Source organism: Dasypus novemcinctus, chromosome 30, assembly GCF_030445035.2.
Source record: "Dasypus novemcinctus isolate mDasNov1 chromosome 30, mDasNov1.1.hap2, whole genome shotgun sequence".
Taxonomy (NCBI): domain Eukaryota; kingdom Metazoa; phylum Chordata; class Mammalia; order Cingulata; family Dasypodidae; genus Dasypus; species Dasypus novemcinctus.
The window spans coordinates 11,520,758-11,536,259 of NC_080702.1; positions in this window are offsets into that span (position 1 = coordinate 11,520,758).

A 15,502-nucleotide genomic window follows, 5' to 3' on the forward strand; every position below is an offset into this window, starting at 1 on the left:
TATCCTGTCATAACCCACTAAATGTACTGTGGGAGATTGTAAACTAAATGTAAACTATAATCCATGCAGTGCAGCGGTGTTCCAAAATGTATTCACCAAATGCAGTGAATGTGCCAAAATGATGAAAGAGGTTGTTGATGTGGGAGGAATGTGGTGGGATGGAGTGTGTGGTATATGGGAACCTCTTGTATTTTTTACGTAATATTTTTTGTGATCTATGTAACTTTTAAAAAAAAGGCAGTCAAATTTTAAGAATTCCAAAAAAGATGCCCAGTTTTCCCAATAGTGGGCATTTTTTAGATGTTATAGCATCTCTTTAATCAAGGAAAATTAAAAGCAGTATCTATAAAACTAAATATGTATATATGCACACACACAAGGTTATGCAATGATGGATATAGGACATGCTAAATTTCATCTCATATATTTTAATGGAACATTTTCTTGTGATCTATATATTGTTAAAAAAAGAAAAAAGAAATTAATTTTTTAAATCTTTAATTATCTCTAATAATAGTTTTGTATTAAAGTCTCTTTCATCCAATATAAGTATGGCTACTCCAGCTATTTTTGTTGCTATATGCCTAGAATATCTTTTCCCAGGCTTTCACTTTCAATCTATTGCTGAAACTTGGGTCTAAGATGAATCCCTTGTAGGCAGCTTATAGATGGCTCATGTTTTCAAATCCATTCCTCAAGCCTGTCTTTTGATTGGGGAGTTTAATCCACTAACATTCAATGTTATTATTCTAAAGGTAGTTCTTGTTTCACCCATTTTGACCTTTAGATCTTATCTGTCATATATCATTTCTCCACTCTTTTGACACTTCTAGTTACTTTTACTGATATAATCTTTATTTCTAGACCTTTTCCAAGCCTCTCTTTCATGTCTTTTCTTTTGGGCTGTAGCACTTCCTTTAGTTTTTCCTACAATGCCAGTCTCTGGTATAAACTCACTCAGTTTCTACTTAACTGTTATCATTCTACACTTACCCTCATATTTGAAAAATAATCTTGCTGGATATAAGATTCTTGGCTAGAAGTTTTTCTCTTCCAGTATCTTAAATATATCATACCACTGTGTTATTGCCTCAACATTTACTCTTATTGGTTATCCCATATATGTTATACATCATTTTTCTCCTGATACTCTCAGAATTCTCTGTCTTTGGCATTTGACATTCTGATTACTATGTGTTTCACAGTTGGTCTATTCAGATAATTGGACAGGCATACATTGTGCTTCTTGGACATGGATATCTATGTCCTTCAATATAGTTGGGAAATTATCTACCATTCTTTCTTCAAATATTCCTTCTGACTCTTTTCCCTTCTCTTCCCCTTCTAGCACACCATGACTATTGCCATCATTTTGTTCCCTGAGACCTTTTCCGATTTTTTCCCATTCTTTTCTATTCTTTGTTTGCTTTTAGAACCTATTTCTTCAAGTTCACTGAATTGTTATTTTGCCTCCTCAAGCCTGCTATCATATGCTTCCAATGTATTTTTTATTTCATTTATTGTGCCTTCCATTCCCATATGTTCTGTATACTTTCAAATTCTTTGTGCTTAACCAGTGTCTTCTTTTATTATTACTTTATTGTCCTTTTAAGAAAGATAAATAGATCACATAAAACATTGCATCAAAAAACATAAGAGGTTCCCATATATCACACTCCGCAACCCACCTCCACTCCTCCCACATCAACATTCCCTTTCATCAACAAGGCACATTCTTTGCATTTGGTGAATACACCCTGGAGCACTGTCGCACCTCATGGACCATAGTTTACATTGTAGTTCACCCTCTCCCCCAGTCAACGAATGGGTTATGTCAGGCTATACAAAGTCCTGACATATATCCTTGCAAAATCTTTCAGGACAACTCCAAGTCCCAAAAGTGCCCCATATTACACCTCTTCCTCCTTCTCCTTGCCTTCAGCAAATCCCATGGACACTGTCTCTATATCATGATAAAATTTCTTCCATTGCTACAGTCACAATAGTTATATAGTAGAATACCAGCAAGTTCACTCCAGTCCATATTATATTCCTCAACCCTGTGAACCCTGGGATGGCAATGTCCACTCCACCTCTCAATTGAGAAGGGGCTTAGATCCCACATGGCTGATGGATGCATTTCTCTTGCTTGCAATTGAAGGCACTCTCAGTTTCCTGGTGTGGTGGTTGACTATCTTTACCTCCCTGTTAGCTGACCTGGGTGTCTTCTTAATACCCTTAATCTCTTTACCCACTTCATTGAATTTATTAAGGTGATTTGTTAGAGTATCTATGATTAATTTTCTCAACTTCTTATGTCATCTGGAGGCCTTTCTTCTAAGTCTTTCTTGATATAGACTGTAATTTTTTGTTGGTAAATTTTTTAAAATTTCTGTTATTATCTTTTTTTAAAGATACATGGTTCACACAAAATGTTACATTAAAATTATAAGAGGTGTGGTTTTTTTTTGGTATTTTGACATTCAGTTTTCTAGATGATTTTATTCTGAATGCAACTTCTCACTTTAGTTTAGAGATTCCTTGCCCTTTTGTCCTTGCTGGATGCATAGAAGGAGCCCGGGGTGCACTTGGTGCTTTTAAGCTGTGGAGGCTGATGCTGTCCACCATTTACCCAGGAACTAACAAAGATTCTCCCAACTTTCTCCCCTGCCAATGGTAGGGACAGAGCCACAGTTGTATGTAATTCAAGTCTTGCAGGTCAACGCCATCTGTCATTGCTCTGAGAGTCTCATGAACCATCATGCCTGAGGCAGGGATGGAGCTGCATGTATGGACAGTAATCTATGGCATGTATATCTAAAATGATCACAGTTCCTCGTGTAGACTGATGAAGTATCTGTCCCCTACCAGAGGTAGGGATGGACCCTCTAAGTGCACAAAAATCTAATCCATATGTGTGGTTTGCATGTGCAGATGACCTGTAAGGCTGAGGGAGTTCTTTCACTTTTGCCTTTTAGGGGATGGGAATGGAACCACTGATTCCCAACAGTTCAGTCTGTGTAGACTAAAAGTGACTGCCTTTGCCTGGAGAAGCTCAGGAAACACCAGTCCCCTTCTATTATATTGGGTAATGGATCCAGAGGCACCCAACATTTCAGTCCCAGTAGGCCAAAAGTATTTGCAATGTCAGGCAGAATGATTCCAATGCCTCAAAATGCCCTATTTACACCTATTCTTTGCTCTCTCTACCCTCTGTGACTACTAACTTTATATTATTGTAGCAAGTTCTTCCATTGATAGGGTAATAAGTCTATTTAATCCGTACTGCAGAGAGGTTTGTTCATTCCTCTCTCTTAAAGATTTTGGGGTGGTGATGCAATTTCTGCTTCTGATTGGGAGGGGACTTAGGTGCTATGGGGCAGATGGATGGAACTGTCTTGCTTGCAGTTAAATACACTCTCTGCTTCTTGGTATGGGCATTGTCCATCACATCCTTTTGTTGGTTATGCTGGGTGAGCCTGATGAACAGGAGAATAGGTGTTGGCTGTGATTCTGCTGAGATTCAGGGCTCACCCGTCATATGAACAGCCAGAAGATTAAGTCTCTGGAACATATATTCAACAGGCAGTGTCAATTATATGTTGAAATACAATGATGATAAAGCCATGTATAGGAAAATTATAAATGAATCTCTACCTCAGATACATTGGGGTAGATGGGTTATCATATATTCCAAGGTAAGGTGTGCCAAATTCCTTGCATTGTCTGCCATGCCTACACTCCCTAGATGTCTCTAGAGCCCCCAAAGCACCCCTAACTGAAACACTATTTACTGTTGCAGACAGTGAGTTTCTACTAAGATGTACAGAAGGTAAAATCTGGAATAACCTCCTGACTCATTTTTAAATATCTTAGCCATAAAAAGTCCTTTGCACCCATGGGAGTTATGGTCATGGCCGATGGGGTTAACTACCAGGTCAGATGGCCCCTCTTTGGAACTGTTTATGTGTGATGAATCTGGACTCAGATGGGATCTCTCTTCATAAGACTTTCATGCTAATGTGCTGGAGGTGCAGTTAGTGTCGGGGTTTAAGATATATTTAGGGGATTTGTATCTCTGGACTGACAATGCGATAGTCAGGTCCTGAGCCTCAACAGACTCCAGCACCTACAATCTGACTTATTGGGCTCACCACACTCAGCTAAGATGGAGTTGAAGAAGGACAACCACCACACCATGGAGCCTAGAGTGATTACAACTGAAAGTGGGAGGATTGCATCCAGCATCCATGTGGAATCTGAGCCTCCTCTTGACATAAAGGTGCAATGGACACAACCAAGCCAATGTCCACATAGAAAAGGTGGCATTGGATTGAGAAAAGTGGACATGATGGCTGATGGGTATGGGGAAAGGCAGGAAGAGATGAGAGGTGGAGGCGTCTTTGGGACATGGAGCTGCCCTGGATGGTGCTTCAGGGGCAATCACCGGACATTGTAAATCCTCACAGGGCCCACTGGATGGAATGGGGGAGAGTGTGGGCCATGGTGTGGACCGTTGACCATGGTGTGCGGGGGTCCCCAGAGATGTACTTGCCAAATGCAATGGATGTGTCATGACGATGGGAGGGAGTGTTGCTGGGGGGGGAGAGGTGGGGTGGGGGTGGTAGGGTTCAATGGGACCTCATATATATATATTTTTAATGTAATATTATTACAAAGTCAATTAAAAAAAAAGAAAAAAAATAAAGTATATAATGACCTTGAAAAAAAAAAAAGTCCTTTGCATTCAGTTTCTCCCCTTTTGTTCTAGGTTTTTCTCAAATGCATTATTAGTTGGCACTTTGTATTAATCCCTGGTGCAAAAGGCTCTTCCCTGGGAGTCCCATGTAGCAGAGAAGGCAGTGAATTAATATGTTGATTTTGGCTTAGAAAGGGGCTACATTTGAGCATGAGGAGGCTCTCAGGAGACAACTTTTAAGCAATATATATTATTAATATGAAACTAAGTTTTGATTTCACAATCATCAATAACAAGGCCCACCCTCCCTTGCAAAACACTACCCAGTTACTCCAAAGATTCTCACCATTCTATGCGAGAATGTAGAAATATTCACCAGGATGGGAGTTCAATATTCCATCGGTTATTGTCTGGTCACCACCCACAGAGACAACATTGTATGTCCACATGAACCCACTCACACTCCTTAGTGGCATGCGCAAGTTGTACCACTATCCACGAGTCTCCCATCACTGCCACCCTGGACCAGTGATGCTACAACCAATCTGTTACAACCCATCTGCAACCCAAATCCTCCCCCAAAACAAAGCCAAGAAAAAATAATAAAATTTAAAAATAAAAAGCAAAAAATTAGATTAAAAAAATGAAAATAAAAATTGAATTGGGCCTTTCATCACCTTGAGATCTGTGACCTTTTATACATATTGCCAATTTCTTCTGTGTGTGTCCCCAGTGTCCTAATTTTTACACTTTATTTACTGAGAAGTTTTAGGTTACCGAAAAGTCGCATAGAAAAAACAGGGGATTCCCATATATCCCACAATCTTCCTCCCATCCAGACCTACCAATAATATCCCACATGAGTATGGTACAGTTTTTTCAATCGGTGAATAAATGTTGAATCTTTTCTACAGAACATTCTCAGCAGTTTACATTATGGTTTGCCTTTTACACTGTATACCTTTATAGCTTCTGAAAAAAAATATATAACGGCCTTTATCCAATGGTCTTTATTCACCAGTGCAAGATCACACAGAGGAATCCAATGTCCCAAAGATGCCCTGTGTTACCCCTGGCTCTCTCTACCCTCAGAACCAATAGCAAACATGAAGTTTCAATTTTTGGAAAATAATGTACATAGCTACACACATTAATACTGACACCTTGACATATGGGTCTGTTTTATTTTATTGGATGCTGCCTATATACTCGAGATATTCTTGCCCCTCTAATTGAGGACATGGCTGGATTCTGCAGAGTGGGAGTTTGGTATTTTCTTGGTTATTGTGTGGGTCTCCTCCCATTGAGACAATACCCTATGCCAAGATGAACACATTCACATTCCATTGAAGAATACCCCAGGTGGACACTTTCCCCCTTATCCAACCCACCAACACCCTCTACCAGTGACCCTCCCGTAGAGTTCCAATCACAGATCCATAAATCCCCAGAGTTTACCTGCTCCTACCTGCAGTCCTCCCCTAAGTTCTATGAATATTCCATCCCAAACCCCTGCCCTTCTCAGCCTCATATTCCAGCATCATCCACCCCATTCATGCATCTGCACTATCATCACCTGCTTTCACACCCAAACCATCACCTTCCACCTAATCCTGGGTTTTGCCCATATTGAGCATCTCCTCAATGCACTCTACTCCCTTTCTGTCTCCTGATAACTTATATTCCAGATTCTAGCTCTATGAATATTCTCAATAGGCTTAGGTCATTTCAGTAAGGACACACAATATTTACCTTTAAGATTGTCTTACTCACTCAACATAAGATCTTCAAGATTCATTCATATTGTTGCATGTTTCAATACTTCATTTTTTTTCTTACAACTGAGGAATATCTATTGTATGTAGATACTGCATTTTGCTATCCATTCTTCTGTTGGTGGACACTTGGGTTGCTTCCAACTTTTGGCAACAGTGAATAATGCCTCTTTGAGCAGAGGTGTGCATATATCTCCTTGTGTCCCTGCTTTCAAATCTTCCAGGCATATACCCAGCAGTGGTATGGTAATTTTATAATTAGTTTTCTAATGGACTGCCAAAATTCCTTCCACAATGACTGAACAATTCTTTATTCCCACCAGCAGTGTATGTAGATACCCAATTCTTACACATCTTCCCCAACACTTGTAGTTTTCTGGGTTTTTTAAAAAATAGCCATCAGCCTAAAAGGTGTAAAGTGATATCTCGTTGCAGTTTTGATTTGCATTTCCTCAATACTTAGTGATGTTAGGCATCTTTTCATGTGCTGTTTAGCCATTTGTATTTCCTCTTTGGAAAAGTGTTTATTCAACCCTCATGCCAATTTTGTTTTTTTATTTGTTTGATCATATTTTTCTTTTTGGAACATCTTCATCACTTTATTTTTCTTAACTTCATTTTGTATATTTAATAATTGGAAATGTAAACAAAAACTTAAAAAGAAAAACAATTGAGTAAAAACATACATTTCTCAATTAAATGTACTGGTTACATATAATTTCTTAAATCATAAATGGATTGTTGGTCCTTTTATTTTCAAGATGAAGAATTTCTTTATATGGGCTGGATATTAGGCCCTTATCAGATAAGTGGATCCCAACTATTAACTCCCATTGAGTAGGTTAACTTTTCAATTTTTGAACAATCTCCTTTGAAGTTATGTTTCTTTTTAAACTTAGAAATACTTTATGCTTAGCCAGTCTCTTCCCAATATTCTCCTTCTCTTTAGTCATGTTTTCCTTCATCTCCTTGAATTTATTTGGGAGATTTGTTTGAATGTCTTTACTTTTTCTAAATTCTGTTTTCCTCTGAAGTTTTAATTTGTTCCTTTGACTGAGACATATCTTCCTGTTTCTTAGTATGGCTTGTGATTTTTCGCTAAAATCTCCACAATGGTTATTTTAATATGTTAACTCTGAAAGTCAGTTTCTCCCTCCTGTCTAGGGAGTTTTTTCAATTGATTGGCTTTGTGTTAATGCTCTACTTTGACACTTGTCTAACTTCTTTATATTTAGAGTAGCCCATTTTTAACTGTTTAAGTGTTCTCAGTTTTTTCCATTGATTCTTGCCCTGGATGTGTGGTAAATTTTAAGATGGTCCTTTTTGTGCAATTGTTTCATGTTCTCTCTTCCATCCGTGGGAACCTTGATCTGCTCTGTTTTTGGGCAGAATTTCCTCCCCAGTTGCCATGATATATTTAAATTCTTTCCCTCATTTTTTTCCTTATACTTTCAGTTCTGTCATGCTGTCTTATAGCATTTCAGTCCCCTTCTCCTATTTTTGTGAGGCTTTTCTACCCACCGGTTTCTAACTCATTCAGGTATCCTGCCACAGGGAACAAAATCGTATTAATCTAGCAAAGCCCATTTTGTGTTTCAGTGGTTCAATCACCTAAGCTTGACTGAGTGTGTGTACCTGTTGCCAAAATTTCTGTTATGGTCTCTTTCTCTCTCTCTTTTTTTTACTTGGATGACCATTTTTATGTTGCACCCATTGGCTACTTCTGTTCTTCCCTGATTTCTGAGGACTTGGATCTGTGCCTGGATTTGTATGGGATTCTAACATGCTTCTGTGAGTGGCTAGTTAGTCTGCATCCATTTATTGAGGGACCAGGGCCATGCTGCCTTTATGTCTCTCCCAAACCACTTGGGACCATGTGAGACTGAGGTGTTTGGACTGACAGAGCTTGAACAGAAATCTCTTACCTGATCTTGGAGATCTTTTTACTATTTCTTCAATTAAGCATTTGCAGATTCTTTCTCCAGTCTTTATTATCTTTCAGAGTTCCAAGCATGTCAGATTTGTCCTTTTATTAGTTGATTCTGATGGGAGACATTTTCAGAATATATCTTATATCACCATGAGGATGACATCTGCCAACTGACTTTTTTTTCTTCTTTATTTTCTTTTAAATGTTACACTCAAAAAATATGAGGTCCCCATATACCCCCACCCCCACCCCACCCCTCTCACATCAACAAACTCTTCCATCATTGTGGCACATCTACTGCACCTGGCAAATACATTCTGGAACACTGCTGCACCACATGGATAGTGGTCCACATCGTAGTCCACACTCTCCCCCAGTCCACCCAGTGGGCCACGACAGGACACACAACATCCAGCATCCATCCCTGCACCACCAACTAGGACAACTCCAAATCCTGAAAATGGCCCCCCACCATATCTCTTCTTTCATCTCCCTACCATCAGCAGCCACCGTGGCCACCCTCTCCACATCACTACTACTGTTTCTTCCCTTATTAATCCCAATAGTTCCCTAGCAGAACACCAGTAAGTCCACTCTAATCCATACTCTATTCCTCTATCCTGTGGACCCTGAGATGGTTATGACCAGTTCCACTCTACATCAAGAGGGGCTTAGATTCCACATGGATGGTGGATGCAATTCTCCTGCTTGCAGCTGTAGGCACTCTTGGCTCCCTGGTGTGGTGGTTGGCCCTCTTTGCCTCCCTGTCAGCTGGCCAGAGTAAGTCCAAGAAACCAGAGGGTAGGAGTGGCAAGTATGCTGAGGTCCAGGGCCTGGTCATCACATGGACAATCCAGAGATTCAGGTCTCCTGAGCATACACCAACCCAAACGGCAACCACAGGTCTGGTAAAAGTAACAGAAGAGGCATGTGTAGAAAGGCCATATCTGAATCCAACTCCATAATGCTCAGGAACACAAACTCCCAAGTAGGGCCAACTGACATGGCCCTGAACTCCAGAGCCATCTGCCATGACCATAGAACCTGTGGATCTCTGCAGCCCTCAGGAGAACCAGCACCTGGGTTTCCATCTACCTTGGCTGTCTCTGGTACCCTCCTGAGGCGTTCATAAGCATCACCCCTCTGATGACCTCCCATCTCTTTTATGGAGACTCATTGCCATATAAACTCACTTTTCCTTTCCATTTCCCCTTTTTATCCAAAGTCAAAAACAGTTTTTAACACCTGATATTACATGTAGGCTGAGATATTCTGTCGTTCTGAGTTGACTTCTTTATTCAAGGTCTTTTTCTAGTTACATCATCAGCTGGTACTTGGTAGTAATCCCTCAGCACCAGGGAGGCTCATCCCCAAGAATCATGTCCCACAATGGGTGGAAGGCAATGCACCTACATGCTGAGTTTTCTACGGACTTTTGACCAGTGTGCTAAGTACAAGCAGTAAAGATAGAATAGTGTTTTCAATAAATTGTGTGATAAAAAATGGTTATCCACAAGCAGAAGAATGAAATTAGACCCTGACTTCACATTATATAAAAAATAAACTCTAAAGGAATCGAGATCATAAACATAAGAGTGATACATGTAAAAATATTAGATGATAACACTGGGGAAAATTTTTATGATGTGGCATAGATATGATACTAAAAGCCTGAGATATAAAGGTTTAAAAATACATACAATTTAATGCATTAAATCTAAAAATTTCAGTACATCAAAGGAAATAATCAATAAATTAAAAATACTGCCTACAGAATGGGAGAAAAAACTTTCAAACCATATATCTCATATGTGTTTACTATCAAGATTCTACAAAGGATTTTTACAATGCAGTAAAACAAAATGATAAAGAACCCATTAAAAAATGGCCAAAGCAATTGAATAGATATTACTTTTTAAAAAAACATGCAAATAGCCAATAACCACCAAAAAAGAAACTGAAAACAATTAGTTCTTGGGAAAATGAAAATTAAAGCCACAATTAGATAACACTGCACAACCACAAAGACTACTGTTATTTAAAAATTGTGTGATATTTTTAGAGAAATTGGAACTCTAGAGAATGTTTGTAGGAATAAAAAGTGATGTAGATACAGAAAGCAATATAGCCATCTTTCAGAAAATAAAGTAAAGAATTACCATTGGGCCAAGCAATTCCAATTCTGTTAATATACTCAAACAGAGTCACAAACAGGTATTTGTGCATCATTGTTTATAACAGCATTATGCACAACATTCAAAATCTGGAAGCAACTCCACTATCAATGAATGAATGAATGGATAAACAAAAAGTGTTGCTCAGACACAATGAAATATTATTTCACAATAAGAAAAAATGAAGTTATGAGACATGCTGCAACATGGGACAAACTTGAAAATGTTATGCTCTCTGAAATAAGCCACACACCTAAGGACAAAAATTTAATTGTATCACTTATAAGAGATGACTAGAAAGAGTAAATTGGAAGTAATAGAAAGCAGATCAGAGTTTATGGGAAATTTTAAAAGATAAATTATGGCATATCTATACAATAAGAATTCTTTTTTAAAATGTTTTAACACTAATTGATACTTCAAAAAGACAAAACATGGCTTATCTATAAAATGGGATATTGTTCAAACATAAAAGAAAGAAGTTCTCATACATGCTATGGCATAGCTGAATCTTAAAAACATTATGCTAAGTGAACAAGACACCAAAGAACAAATACTCCATGATTTTCCTCATAGGAAATGTCTAGAATAAGCAAATCCATTGAGATAGAGAGTAGATTAGAGATTACAAAGGTTAGGAGTGGATGAGGAGATACTGCTTAGTGGGAGCAAAATTTGTGTCTCAGGTGATGAAAATGGTTTGTAACAGATGTCGGTGAGGGTAGAACAACACTAGAAATTAATGCCATTGATTATATCTTTAAAATGTTTAACATACAAAATTTAATGTTATATATAATATATATAAACATTATAATATGTGTGTGTGAAAAAGACATTAAAATGTATGTTTGCTGTCTTGAAGAACTTCTCAATGAAAACTTTTGAGTGAGTTTGTGATTCAAAAGAAAAAATTATTAATTTAATATATCATCTCACCATGAAGGAAAAGGAATCCTTAAATCCATTGTGATAATAAAAACAGAAAAGTGTAAAAGGGAAAACTCTTCTTGACCTAGGAATGTGAACTGATGAATATAGAATTAACAGAACAATTCAAACTATCATATGATTGATTCAGACAAAAAAAAATTATCAGTAAATGATAAAATAACTAGTGTTTTTCATATGAAGTTATTAAAACAATCTTGCTGAAATTCAGGGTTCAACTCTCATATGTAGAGACTGAAGATTTAAATCTATGAGATATATATTAATGGGTAGAGGTAAAGTTATCAGTTCAAATAAAAGGGGTAGAAAAATCATGATTAGAGAAATTAAAAATGATTCTAAATTTGTTATATTGGGGAAATAGTTTATCATGTTTTTCAAAATAGAGCCAGCCTAGGAGATCTTGATTTCATGAGGTTATATGCCTTGCCTACAGTGCCTGGATTTCACCAGCCCTCAGAAATATATTTGTCTGGGGCTTCTATTATTTTTGCAGTTAGTGAGAACTGCCTGAGACCTCTGAATTACCTCCCAACTTGCCTTCTAACCCCTTATCTGTTTAAATTCTTTTGTATTCAATATTTCAACCTTTTGGCCAAGGTATTTTAACAGATGCATTTCTGGTTGGTCCTCGTTAATAATTCCTTGGTGCAAAGGAGGCTCATCCCCAAGAGTCATGTCCCACTTCAGGGTGTAGGAGTGAGTTTATTTGCTGAATTTGGTTTAGAAGGGGCCACATCTGAGAAACAAGGAGATTTTCAGGAGGTAGCACTTAGGAATAAATTATAATTAAGCTAAGCTTCATTTTTACAGAAATAATATTCTTAAGTACAAGCATATTATTTAAGAATAATATTCTTAAGTACAAGACCAGGGACTTGGCGTATTGGCCTGTTTACTTGCATTAGTTGCTGTATATATTTATATATGAGATTTTTGCCATTTTATTGACAAAGTATCAGTATTCCCCAGAATGGAAGTTTAATCTTTTGTTGGCTATTTTGTGGGTTCCTAAAAAGAAAACTTTCACGTACCAAAGAAATATGTTTTAGGTGCATTTTCCTCCATATATTGCCCCACTATGAACACCCCGTACCAGTGACATACCTTCACCATAGATCTTGAAAGAACATTCTTATAACTGTATTCTTAACCACCATCCTCAGTATAGAAAAATGTCATGAATTTAATAGCAAATAATATCACCATTTGTTTTCTCACAGTTCATGTTTCAGAAGTCCCCTGGCCTTAGCTTGTTTCTCGATGTAGAGTCTCACAAGTTTGAAATAGATTGCAGCCAAATTAGGCTCTCATCTGTTGGCTTTCAGAGAGAAAACACCTCTGGGATGATTCAGGTTGTTGGGAGAATTAATTTCCTTCTCATAGTTTCATGTGACACCTTTTATCTTCAGAGTCATCAAGAGAACATCAGAAGAGGTGGGGCAAGATGACATCTGAGTGAGTGTACCTCATAATCTCTCCTGCAAAGAAGCAACTGGGTAGGGTTGAAATGTTGGTGGAGCAGGCTGGAGAGGGGGCTAGCAATGCAGGAATGAAAAGACATCAATTGGGAGAGACTGTGACAGCAGTAGTGTTTGCTAAAGGTAAAATTGTGGGTTTATAGCACAGAGGTTGGAAGTTGTGGGGGAGTGGGACATTATCCCTAAGGATTGCGGCTGCAGTGTTCCTGAAAACTGTTGGTTGTGTGGTGGCATTCCCAAGCCCTGTGTTCCCCAGATGCATGGTCCCCAGATCCGTGCCCCCTAAACCCCCTTAGCCCACATTCCACAGACCGACATACCTTGAGTCTGCAAAATCCTAGACTTCCCTTTCCAGAATCCAGTGCTCCCTGAGGTCCTGGAATACCCTAGCCCTCTGGTTTTGGACTGACTACATTAGTGGGAGGGATTTGGTGTGAGATGCAGAGGGGCCAAATGAATGTAGCCTCAATTTTCTGGTCCTCCCCTCCCACCTTTTTTGAGCTTGGAGGAGCATACCAGCTGACTTGGGGAGAGCATGGGTAAAAAGGAGAGGCAAATGTGCTACGAAAGCCCAATTTACCTAAACACCCTGGGATGGGAAACTTGGTCAGGGAAAAGTGGAGTCAGAAAATCAACTAACCTTCCTGTAGGGTACCTTAGGGAGAGGGACTGTAGGAGGTGATTTCCAAGCTTCCAATAGCATATTTGTGGTTTCTGGTGAGGTGTGGGTGCTCTCTCTCTGGAAATTAAGAGTCACTGTTTTCTGTGCTGAGCTGAGTCATCAAAGACCCCCTTGAATCTCCTACCAGACCCCACATGCAGCTTTTCTGCTGCCCTGAGAGGGAAGTGAGGAAGGGAGAAAGGGGAAACCTCAGACTCCTAAGCATTTTATTTAACTGCAAAGAGGTTGCCTTGCTTGAAACTTTTTATGGCTTTTTTGTTGGTTTGTCTTCTTGTTTTTCCTTCCTCTTTATCTCCCCAGGGTCCTTTTATCTTTCTTTCTCTCTCTTTCTCTCTCTCTCTTTTTCTTTGTCTTGCTTTCTCCTCCTCCCCCCCTTTATTTTTTCTTTCTTTCACTTCTGTTTTATTTTTTTAATATTAGTCCTTCAGGGAGTGCTTCATATTTGCTATGTTTCCTCATCCTCCCTTTCCTATTTTCCATGTGTGTTGGTTTTGGCCACCAACACTATCCCCTTTCCTCTGCATCTTTCTATCCTCCATCATTTATTGTTTCTCTTACATCCCACCTCTCTTGGTTGGCCCCCAATTTTTGTGACTCTATTTCTAATACCTTTGTTCTGTTTTCTGTCTTTTATTCACTCTTTATATTATTGTCCTTTCTTTTCTCTTTCCCTCTTTTCTGAACACACTGGCTTTTTAATTCATACTATATTCCTCCCCATATTCAGTTTACTGTCTCATTATAGGTACTCTACTTTTCTTACTGTTATAACTCTACAAAGCTTACATGACTCTATTATCTGTTCTTCTATATCTCACATGGTTCTCTGTAACACTTACTATCAATACTACTCATACTCTTTTTCTTTTTATACTCCTTTTGCTTGTTTGGGCCCTAATATTTTCCTTCAAGTGAACTTAGCCAACAACAAGGAAATAGAATAAGAAGAACAAAGTGATAAAGAGAAGACTTAACACACACACAAAAACAACTAACTTAAACCCCAAGACTAGGAAAAAAGCTAAGAAACTAAGTAAACCTTTCAAGATAAAATGATGACCAGGCAGCAACAAAAAACTACAAACCAACGCAATAATGAGAAAAACATTGCTCAATCCAATGAATGCACTAAACAGCAGGTAGAGGAGCAGAATATCAAACAAACAATTAAAGTTCTCAAAACATATATTAGGGACCAATTTGATGAAGTGAAGGAAGAGATTAAACACTTGGAGAGAATACAGAAGAAATTGCAATCACACCCAAAAAAATAACAGATATGATGGAGATCAACAGCACAGTGCAAGAAATCAAAAATACTCTCCTAGCAAATAACAGCAGATTCAATGAGGCAGAGGAAAGAATTCGTGATGTGGATGGCAGTACATCTGAAATCAAATAGATAATAGAAATGATTGATAAAAAGAGAAACTCCAGCAGGGACTTAGGGACATGAATGATAATGCAAAATGCACAAAAACATACATTGTAGGCATCCCAGAAGGAGAAGAGTAGTGGAGGGAACAGAAGGGGTATTGGAGGAAAACTTCCCAAACCTACTTGTGGGAAATAGATGTATATGTCCAAGAAGCACAATGCACTCCAAACAGCATAAATCCCAACAAGCCTACCCCAACACATATACTGGTCAAATTATTCCATGTTCAAGACAAAGAGAAATTACTAATAGCAACAAGAGAAAAGAGAACTATCACATACAAAGGAGGTTACATAAGATTGTTTATTTCTCATCTGAAAACTTAGAAGAAAGAACTGGTATGACATAGTAAAGGTACTAAATGAAAAGTTT